Source organism: Neopelma chrysocephalum, unplaced genomic scaffold, assembly GCF_003984885.1.
Source record: "Neopelma chrysocephalum unplaced genomic scaffold, ASM398488v2 Primary Assembly neopelma1_116, whole genome shotgun sequence".
In the NCBI taxonomy this organism is placed as follows: domain Eukaryota; kingdom Metazoa; phylum Chordata; class Aves; order Passeriformes; family Pipridae; genus Neopelma; species Neopelma chrysocephalum.
Genome location: NW_020897778.1, coordinates 3,674,170 through 3,684,022, shown reverse-complemented (window position 1 = coordinate 3,684,022; position 9,853 = coordinate 3,674,170). Strand labels below are relative to the sequence as shown.

Sequence of the window (9,853 nt, the reverse complement as noted above, 5' to 3'; positions counted from 1 at the left end):
CTCCTGATCAAACCGGGAAGGTGAAGTTCAAACAACCCCCCACTGCCGCGTCAAGGACGGGAGCTCCTTCCCTGCTCTCCTGGGAGTGGGTTAAGAAACCAACCCCTTCCTTATAGATTTATGTAATTCCTTTGGTTTAGGGCAAAAAAGAGCTTTGCTTGGCCTGGCTGTGGTGTGGAAAGAGCTTTCTCCTTGGGCCTGCACCTTGTTCTGCTTTGGGAAAAGCATTTTGCAGAGGGGAAGGCCCTGATCCCCCTTGCACGTGTCCCAGCTGCAGCCTGGTTCTGTTCTCACTCAGGGGCTGCTGGGCTGGCTCCTGATTTTTTTTTCCCATTACTTGGGTGTTTTGAACTCAAACACGAAGCTTTCTCTCGTCCTTACCCCCCTTCCCAGTCCCATTAGTTGGTCTAAGGGAGACACAGACCCACTAAACACCTGAAAATCAGCTGTAACCTGAAAACCAGGCGTCGAGCAGCTTCCACCAGGAGAGATTAAAAGTTACTGAATAACCCAACTCCGTCAGCCACCGGTCGCTCCAGGGAATGTGGCAGTGCCGGTGCCAGGTGCCCAGCGCCCGGCGGGCATTTTGGTCACCCAAAACCACAAAGCAATTCCCCCCTTCCCCCCACCATCCCAACCCTTCGGGAGCCCGGGGAGGGGGAAATGTCCAGGCTGGGGTGATGAACACAGCGAGCCCTGGCAGAGCTGCGGGACGCCGGGCACGGGCTGGGGAGGGGACGAGGGCACTGCTGGGACCCGCTGAGCGTGGATGCCACCGTGGGAAAGCCGGCGGGCACCGCGCAGCCGGCTCAGCTCCGCTCCCGCAGCCCTCCCGCGGCTCCCCCGGCTCCGCCGCCGGCAGAGCCCTTTTCCTGCCGCTGCCCACCCAGCGCCTCCTTCCCGGGCTCCGGCAGCCCCCGCTGCCTCCGGACGGCCCCGCAGCCATGGCCTCGGTGTGTGCCTTTTGTTTGCTCTTGCTTTCGGGACCGAAATGCCCGGGGCGGGGGGAGCGGGGCCCCGGCCAAGCGGCATCTGCGGCGGGGGCGAGCGGGGCGCGATGCCCGGTGGCATCTCCGCGGCTCTCTCCGGACACAAGTAAGGCCGGGGGCGGCGGGGGCACCCGTGGGGTGGTTCGGGGGGTGGGGGGTGGCTCTGAGCGGTCAGGAGGGCGCGGATGTCTTTGGCTCCCACTGAACCGCGAGTTTCAGTTTTCCAGGAGCGCTTTATTCGGGATGGGATGGTGCGGGGTCCGCTCCCCCGCGCCTCCCTGCTGCTCTCTTAGCCTGGGAATCACAAGGGGATCGCTCGCGGTCTCCAACCCTCTGGCTGCTCCGCTCGTTCCTCTGCTTTAGACACGGGTTTGGCCTCTGTAGGGTGGGCTGGCACTGCCAGCAGCATCCCTTCGGCCCGAGCGGGTCGGCAGCTCCCCCTTTGAAGAGCAGGACCCTTAAAAATCCCTCCCCTGCACAACCCGCCGCGCTTTTGGGCCCTTCAGCTTCTCCTCGGGGCCGTGCTCTGCCTTGGGGAACCACGGCGGATTTTGGCACGTGGAGGGGGGGACAGAGGGGCGGCTGTAAGGCCTGGGGAAGGGAGGAAGGAAAGCATCCAGGAGGGAAGGAAGGGAAGCAAAGCAGCTTCTGGGGGGGGGGGGAGGCGTGCGCTCCTTCCTCCTGCAAGCCCCTCATCCTGCAAACTGCGTCGGCTCGCAGCTGCTGCGGCTTCCTGGGAAGTCCTATTGATGCCAAAGCAATCCTGGAGAAGTGCGTGTGTGTGCGGGGGGGAATGACTAAAGTTATCCGTGGCCGTGTGTGCTGCTGCAGATGCGGGGTCCTTCTCCCCCTTCTCCCTGTTTTTTGGGGAGGGGTTCGGAGCCCGTGATCAAAAGCTGGAGCTGCCGTCCATCTGCTTCTGACAACCTGAGCGCTCGCTGGCAGCTTCTGAATTCAGAGCCTTGAATTCCTCAATAATTAGAGGAGTTTTTTCCTCAAAAAAAACCCCATCTGGGCTTTTTCGCGATGGGAATGAAAAGCCAAGGTGGGTGTGGGAGGGGGGCAGGTGGATTTTCAGCCTTAGCAACCCAAATCTTGAAATATTACATCAGCACCGAAGAGGTGTAATTAAGTAGGAAACAAATGAGCCCAGCTAATCTGTTTTGCTTGTTTGAGCTTAGCGGAGTGCAGAAAACAAACAGAGGCTGAATGATGAATGAGACTTCTTTTTATTTATTTTTTTTAAAGGGTTTCTCTTTCTCCGAGCCCCAGAGGGGGGTTGGGATGTGGGTCAGGAAAGTCGGCCGCTCTCCCCCCCCCCGCGGCTCGGAGGTCACCCGGACGCGGCAGCCGGGGCCGCGCTCGCCGTTTGCCCCTTTCCTGCTCTAATTGACTGCTCTGCCAAGCCTCGGCTCCCTTGGATGCCCTCCCGGAGGGATAGGGATGGATCTCCACGCCGCTGTTCCCCGTGGCTGGCGGGGAGTCAAAGCCGTGGCCCCGCGGGTCGCCGTGCGAGTGCCCCTTTAACGCGGGCTCTGCCACCTCGCCCCTCCCTCGCCGCCGCCCCAGGAGCTTCCACAGGTCCTCTGGACGCGAGGTTGTCGCTCGGCACGGGTGTTCCTGCAGAGAACCGATGGTGCTGGTGCACCTTTGGGTGGCAGAAGTGGCCGGACAGCCCCCACGCGGGGACCCCCCCACGCCATCCTTCCCCTCCCTCCTGCTGCCTGCCTGCCACCGGCCATCCCACGAGGGACAGGGGACACAGAGCCCTGGCTGTGAAGCCCCTGGCACGGTGGCTTTCACACCCCGAGGAGCTTCAGCAGCCTGAGCATGTCCCAGCCCGGCCCCAGCCGAGGCGGGTCCCGTGTGCCACGGGGAGGGGCAGGGGCTCGGCCGGGTGGGATCAGGAGGTCTGGGGGGGCTGTCGGCACGTGGGGTCACCCCGGGGTGGTGCCACCGTCGTGTCCTCGCTTCTCCGTGCCCACCGTGCCCCAGCTGCTGCCATCCCACCCCGAGACCCCCGGCATGGGCTGTGTGGTGGGAAGGAGGGAAGGAGGCCTGGCTGGGGTTTATTTTCCCCAGGCACTCGAGTGCTGTCGGGCTCTGGCAGTGCCACGAGGTGCCAGGAGCAGATGGCAGCCATCGGCCGGGCTTTCTCCCAAATCCCTGTGGCTCCTGGCACCGTGCTGGGCAGCGGCTCCCGGTAACCCCCTCGCTCCCACACCGCTCTCTGGGGAAAGAACTGGCGGGTTTTTGGTCCCTTCGTCGAGCATTTTGCATTTAAACCCCGTCCCCAGCCTGGTGAGGAGTTACTTGTTGCTCTCTCTGGTGCGATGCCCGTGCTGGGGATTGGAGGGTGGAAGGGCTTTGTGTTAAAGGCAGGTGGGTCTGAAACACTGCCCATCACTCAGCGTTGACAAAGACCCTGTTCCCCACCCCCCCCTCCTGCCAAACCTTCCAGAAATGGTTTTAAAAGCAGAGGAAACGGGCAACTCGCTTGGCCCCAGCGAGGGCAGGTGACAGTGTGCCATGGGGAGGAGCAGGGGCTCGGCTGGGTGGGAAGGGGGGGCTCTGGGGGGCTGTCAGCACGTGGGGGCACCCCGGGAGGGGGAGCCTGGCCGCCACCGTGCTGCTGCTGAGGTCTCCCCTGACCCTGGGAACAGCGGGACCCCAAAATCACACGGCAGAGGGGATGCTCCCGGCGAGCCCCGAAATGTTGCACGGCAGAGGTGACGCTCCCCATGTGCTGCTGGTGCCCGTTCTGCTCAGCATCCCCCCAAAACCACCCCGGTGCTTCCTTTGCACCCCTCTCTTGGTCCCGCTGTTTGGAGCCTCCTCGATGGGGTTGTGTCCCCAGCAGCACCCCCCCCTCATTTTCAACAGGAGGACACCGAGCCCCCCGCACACATCTGGCTCCCCCTCCCCGCCCCTCAACCCTCCCCCGACCTCCCCCCTGCCCTCCCTCCCCCTCACATCTCCCCAGCGCTCCTCCTGCCCCCCGGAGGGGCCGGGAAATTGGGAAACGGCCAAAATGAAACAAGTTTTCCCCTTCCCTCCCGGGTGACAATTTCAGCGCCGCGGGAGCTCGGTGGCCACCAGCCACATCTCCTGAATCCACAGCGGCCCCGCAGCCCCCCCCGAGGGCAGCAGCAGCCCCCGCCTCCCGCCAGAAGCAGCGCCGGCACTCGCCGTGTCATTGTTATTACGATCGTTTTAAATTCTGCCTTTTCTCTGCGAGGAGAAGGCCGGAGCTATTTATTCTCAGGCACCGCAGTCGCTGGTTTCAGTCTCTCTCCGAGTAATAAGAGCATCTCTGGAAGAGAAAATTGAGCAACTCGGTGGCAGGCGGTGTCTTCCTCGCCGAGCGAGGCTGTTTATCCTCCTCGTTTGGTTTCAGAGGAATAAATTTGCCAGACAACGGCGATATTACCCTCGTCTCAAAGACTTTATCAATTTGCAGTTGTCTCTCTCCGATGATAGTTTTTTATTGAACTGTCTGAGATGATTTCCAAAGAGAGGACTGCAATTTAAACTATTAAGTAATTTGGGAGAGCAATTAGTGTTAATCTGGAAACTCCCTGTGTTGCTCCCGAATAAATCACCCTCTCCGTGAGAGCAGTGCTGAAACAGCCTCGGCTGATTTATGGGAAAGGGGGGGATTTCAACCAGGAAAACAACAAGGAGCGAGTTTCTTGCCTGGAAAACTTTAATGCTGTGGTTCAGAGGGTGTCAGGGGCTCATGGGAGTTGGGTTTTCCTCTTGGGGTCTCCCAGCAGGGCGGGGTGTCCCTCCATGTATCCCCGTCTCCAAAAGGCTTCTCCGCTGTGCTCCCTGGAGAGATTTGGTTCGACCCAGCCCTGGGGTTTTGGTTCTGGAAATGGAGGAGGGATGCTAGGGATGGGGAGCAGGGGGATGAGGCAGGGCAGAGGAGATCCCTCTTCCTCCCTTGCTGCATCATTCCATGGGATAGGAGCTGCCTGGAGCACCACAGTGCACGTCTGGTGCTAGAAACACTGTGTGCTCCCATGAGCTGGGGCACGTGGAGCCTCTTCCTCCTCTGTCTCGTTCTCTGTTGTCTTCTGCTCAAAACCAACCCCCAAAACTGCGTGTGAGGTCTCCAAACTTCCCCAAACTGTAGGAGCATCCTCTGTTCTCTGCCTTTCACCCTGCCTCCTATGCCTGCACCACGGGCTGCCTCACCCATGGCAGGGCCAGAGGTGGGTGCCCAGGGCCAGGTTCCAGAGAACTCCAGGGGTGACAATCCCGTGTGTTTTACTGCCTTCGTGGGGAACATCTTTTGCTCCCCCAACAGCAAGTCAGACCGTCTGATGTTCCACCTTGTGCCATCACATCTCATCCTCTGGTGACCTCCCCCTGTCTCCTCCCCAGCTTCCACTCCGGTGCTTGCAGACATGTCTCTTGCCTTCTCCCCCTCCTCTTCCCTGGGGAGAAGGAGCCCAGCTCCTGCAGCCTCCCCCTGTGCACTGTGTGCTCCTGCCTCTTGCTCAGGGGGGTCTCCACTGAGCTCCTCCAGTGTGTCCCTGTCTGTCTGATCCCGTGGAGCCCAGACCTGGACACCACCCAGACCTGGACACCACCCAGACCTGGACACCACCCAGACCTGGACACCTCCCAGACCTGCAAGTGGCAAACAGAGGGGAATGACAGCCCAGGGAAGCAGCTGGATTTGGCCAAGCTGAACTGTGGTTGTCCTTGTCCTCCAGCATCTCCAGATCCTTTCTCCAAAGCTGCTTCACAGCTCTTTGGACCCAGCCTGTCCTGTTCTTTGGGGTTATCCCATTCCAGGGGCAGGACTTGGTGTTTGCCTCCGAATTCCCTGGGCTCCTGTTGGGCTCTGTTGTCGTCTGCTCCTCCCTCCCTGGTGTCCTCTGGGAATGAGCTGAGGGTGCAGCCTCAGTTCAGCTCATTATCCACCACTTGGCCACCAGGACAGGACAAGGGGAATGGTTTTAAGCAGGAACAGGATTGATTTAGATTTTATATAAGGAAGAAGTATTTTACAATGACAGTGGTGGGGTCCTGGCACAGGTTGGCCAGACAAGCTGTGGCTGCCCCTGGATCCCTGGAAGTGTCCAAGGCCAGGTTGGACAGGGCTTGGAGCAACCTGGGCTGGTGGAAGGTGTCCCTGCCCATGGCAGGAGGTTGGATTAGTTGATCTTAAAAGGTCCCTTCCAACCCAAACCATTCTATGATTTTATTCTATGATACTATGGAAAACTCTGGCAAAGGCCCTGCTGAAAAGAAGTTCCCCAGCTTGCACTGCTCCTCCTGGATCCACAGAGCCAATCCTCCCTCCCTGGCAGTGAGCAGGTCCATTGACCATGATTTACACCTGAGAAATCCCTGCTGGCAGTTCCCCGTGTCTCTCCCGTCCATCATGGCTGGAAACAGCATCCAGGAGGATTTGCTCCATCACCTTCTCAGGGGAGCTGAGCAGCCTGTGCTTCCCTAGCTCAGGAGGATGGGTGACATCTGCCTTTTCCTTGTGCTTAGGAGCTCTCCTGGTCCCCACCATCCTCCAGAGACAGAAGCAGCTCAGGTGAGGAAGGGAGCAGAAGGGTGAAGGCAGCTCCAGCAGACTAGAGAGGCCGTCCCAGCCCTGCTCTCCCTCTCCTTTCCTCTCTCCTCAAGGTCATCCCGGGGAAGTTATTTCTGTTTGCAGGGATCATGACAGCACCTTGTGAGCAGCAGCCTGGAGAGCCTCCCCCTCTCCAGACAGTTGCTTCTGTTTGGAGTTATTGCTTTTTCCAAGTGGCTGCCGGTTCCCCGCTCCAATCCCTCCGTAATCCACTAAGGGACCTCACATCTCCCTTTCTTTCTTCCTTCTTTTTTTTTCTCTTTCTAAAACAATTAGCTTGGCTCAAAACCCTCTGCAATACGTCAATTAATACGAGCTGCGGCAGTAAATTAAAGGGAAACAGGAACAACTATGCTGGGATTAGGTCACTGAAACTATAAACTTTGGAACAAATCAGATTTCCTTGGGAAGGGAAATGGACAGCGGGGATATGTCAAGTCGTGAGATGAGACAGGCTCGGAGCAACTTTCCAGAGTCTCCTGACTTGGTTGCTGGATGCCAGAACTTCTTCCCCAAGGGGAAGTTTTGGGTTGCCAGAGCCCTGTTGCTGCTGATAAATGCTTGGATGGCCAAACAAACAAACAAGAAGAGAGAGAAACTGGAAAAGAGGGGGGGCAAGGGGGGGAGCTGTGAGGCGGTTTTGGGCAGCGGGTGGTTTGTGGTTGTATCAAGACTTGCTGCCAGGGAGGTCAAGCCCTGTATCCCCTTCCCTGGGTGGTTGATGCTCTTGGATGTTGTACATGGCCCTGCTAAAAGGTCAGATCTGTTCACTCCCAGCTCACCCAGTGACGTTTCCAGTCTGCCCAGTGGTGGTAGAGAGCAGTGCTGGGAAGGGGGACGGTGCTCGGGGGGCCCTGAGGAGAGCAGGGCACTGCCACCTCTGTGCCAGCTCAGTCTGCAGGCAAAAGGGGATAAAAAAACCCTCCCAAAAGCCGAGGTGAGTGGTACAACAGCGATTTCTGCACTGAGGGAGTGAGAGCATCCTGGCCCTGGTGCTCTGGCAGAGCTCAGACACCCCTTTTCCAAGAGAGGTCGTCTGTACTCCCCCACTCCACGGAGATCAGCTTGTGTTCCTGGTCTCTGAGGCTGGTGGAAGACCTGTAACAGGGGTTTGCCCCCTCCTGGGGTGCTCTCCCCAGCAGGATAATTACAACCCACGTGTTCTCATTAGCTCCACAAACACCTCACCCCTTCTGGCCTCTTGCTCAGCCCTCGGCCCCGGTGAGACGCCGCAAACGGAATTAAACGCTGTGCTCAGGAGCAAAGCTTTCTCTCCTCTCATCATCCCTGCCTCATCCCTGCATCCTCCCTTCCCACAGCCTTCACCCCGGGCTGTGTGCTGCCAAACCCAGGAGGTCCCAACGCTATTTTTGGGAAGGTCCCTCTCGCCCCGTGAGCACAAACCCCGCTCGCTGCCGCCCTGCGAGCGCTGACCCGGCGCTTAACCCCAGCCCACAGAGAGGTGTGAAGGCCACCACAGCCCTGCACCGCCAGACAAAAGGCTTCCTAATGATGGAAACCCCTGCTGGTGGGGCTGGGACAGCGTGGGAGCCGCGGGGACAGGGATTCAGGGCTCTGCCTTCGGAAAAACAACCCATTATTTCCTTATTTCCTCCAGTATCGATGGTGTTTCTCAACTGCCTCAACCCGTTCAGAGTATCCAAGTTGGGAGGCAACATTTCAAGCTCCTCGTGCTGTCAGAGAGGCAGAGGAGAGGCAGCTCTGGAGGTCTCCAAGCCGTCCCAGGTCTCCCACCCCTCCTGGTGTCCGTGGGGGCCGGGGGACCAGGACCTCTCTGCAGAGCTGCACCCCACGGGGGTCGGTGTGGGCTCTGCCACGGGGTGCCAGGAGGATTGGGGGTAAAATCAGAGAAAACTGGGAAGTTATATTCACATTCTAATGGCACAGAAATCACGGGGGGAAATGCAGTTGCTACTCCCTGGCTGGAATGTGGTTGGCATCCTCCACAGAGGAATTCCATGATGATCCCCCACACGCCCAGTCCGCAGCCTTAGGCAGGTTGTTAAGGGGGATGAAGTGGAGGGCGGTCAAGTGGAGTGGCCAAGGATTTCTGAAAGGATCCTAAAAGGATTTCTGTTGAATTCCTCTGATTTTCTGCTGAAATCCTTTTTGGGAGGAGACCCTGATGGCACCTTGTAGCTGATAAACCTCGTGGCAGCTGCCAACCAAAGGAGAGGGGAGGAGATGTCTTGCTGCTGAGCCCACAGCTGTGGTGAAATCGCTCTCCTTGGATGACTTTGGTTCGTTATAATCTGATTGTGACATCAACACACACCTCCACCCCTGAGCTCCCTGCCCCCAGGGGATGAGCACCCCAAGGTGTGACCCCTGCTCTGTGTTTTAGTGACTGTCACCTTCAGTGACCAGGGTCTGTCTGTCTGGAGTCAGGCCTGAACATACAGAATAAAAGTAAGTTAAGAAAGGGCAGAAGTTGGGAAAGACCCCTATGGGCCATTCACTGAAGAGTTAGACTCAAATGTCCTTATGGGTCCCTCCCAGCTCAGAATATTCTGTGAAAGCTGTGGAATAACTCCTGGGATCAGCTGGCATGCTGAACCTGCCTCACCCCCGTCGTGATGCCCGGTGGGTAAGCCCCAGAACTCTGAATTATTGCCTTGAGCTCATTTTTTTCAGGATTAGAGCTTGTCTCTGTATCGCTTTGGGTGTGTTTGTGCAGTCAGATCCTGTCACTGGCGGTCCTTGAACCTCAGCCTGTCCCAATTTTCTATTAGGCCGTGTGTCAATCAGGGGTGTTACTCCATAACCTGTCACTGTGAGTCCTTCAAGGGCACTGGCAGCGGGGAATATACGGAATAAAAGCGTGGAGACCTGGGAGACGGTCTCTGTGCAGCTGTTGGAGTGTCCCTGTACACATCAGTGCAACCACCCCCTGATCCAGCAGCTGCTCCAGGGAAAGCCCCCGTGATGGGACATGTACAGGCTGGGTGGGCACGAGGGTCTCGGCTCTCCTGGGGCACTGACAGACCCCCCAGACACAGAGGGGTGAGGGAATCCCCCCTTTCCTGTGATAGAAAACTGGTGTAGTGGGATGTTCCCTGGAGAGAGGTGGGATGGGATAAAGATGAGTGGAGGTGTGATGGGATAGGGATGGATGGAGGTGTGATGGGATAGGGATGAGTAGAGATGTGATGAGATAGGGATGAGTAGAGGTGTGATGGGATAGGGATGAGTTAAGGTGTGATGGGATAGGGATGGATAGAGATGTGATGGGATAGGGATGGAT

At 58.1% G+C, this 9,853-nt stretch overlaps 1 protein-coding gene across 1 annotated transcript in view; it reads left to right on the top strand.

The window, feature by feature from the left end:
- The first annotated feature begins 932 nt into the window (after window positions 1-932).
- NOS1 (nitric oxide synthase 1) overlaps window positions 933-9,853 on the top strand; it is a 71,237-nt gene continuing 62,316 nt past the window's right edge. Inside the window, exon 1 of the mRNA XM_027696739.1 lies at window positions 933-953. The gene's annotated coding sequence lies outside the window, so the exon portion shown is untranslated. The remainder of the gene's footprint in view (window positions 954-9,853) is intronic.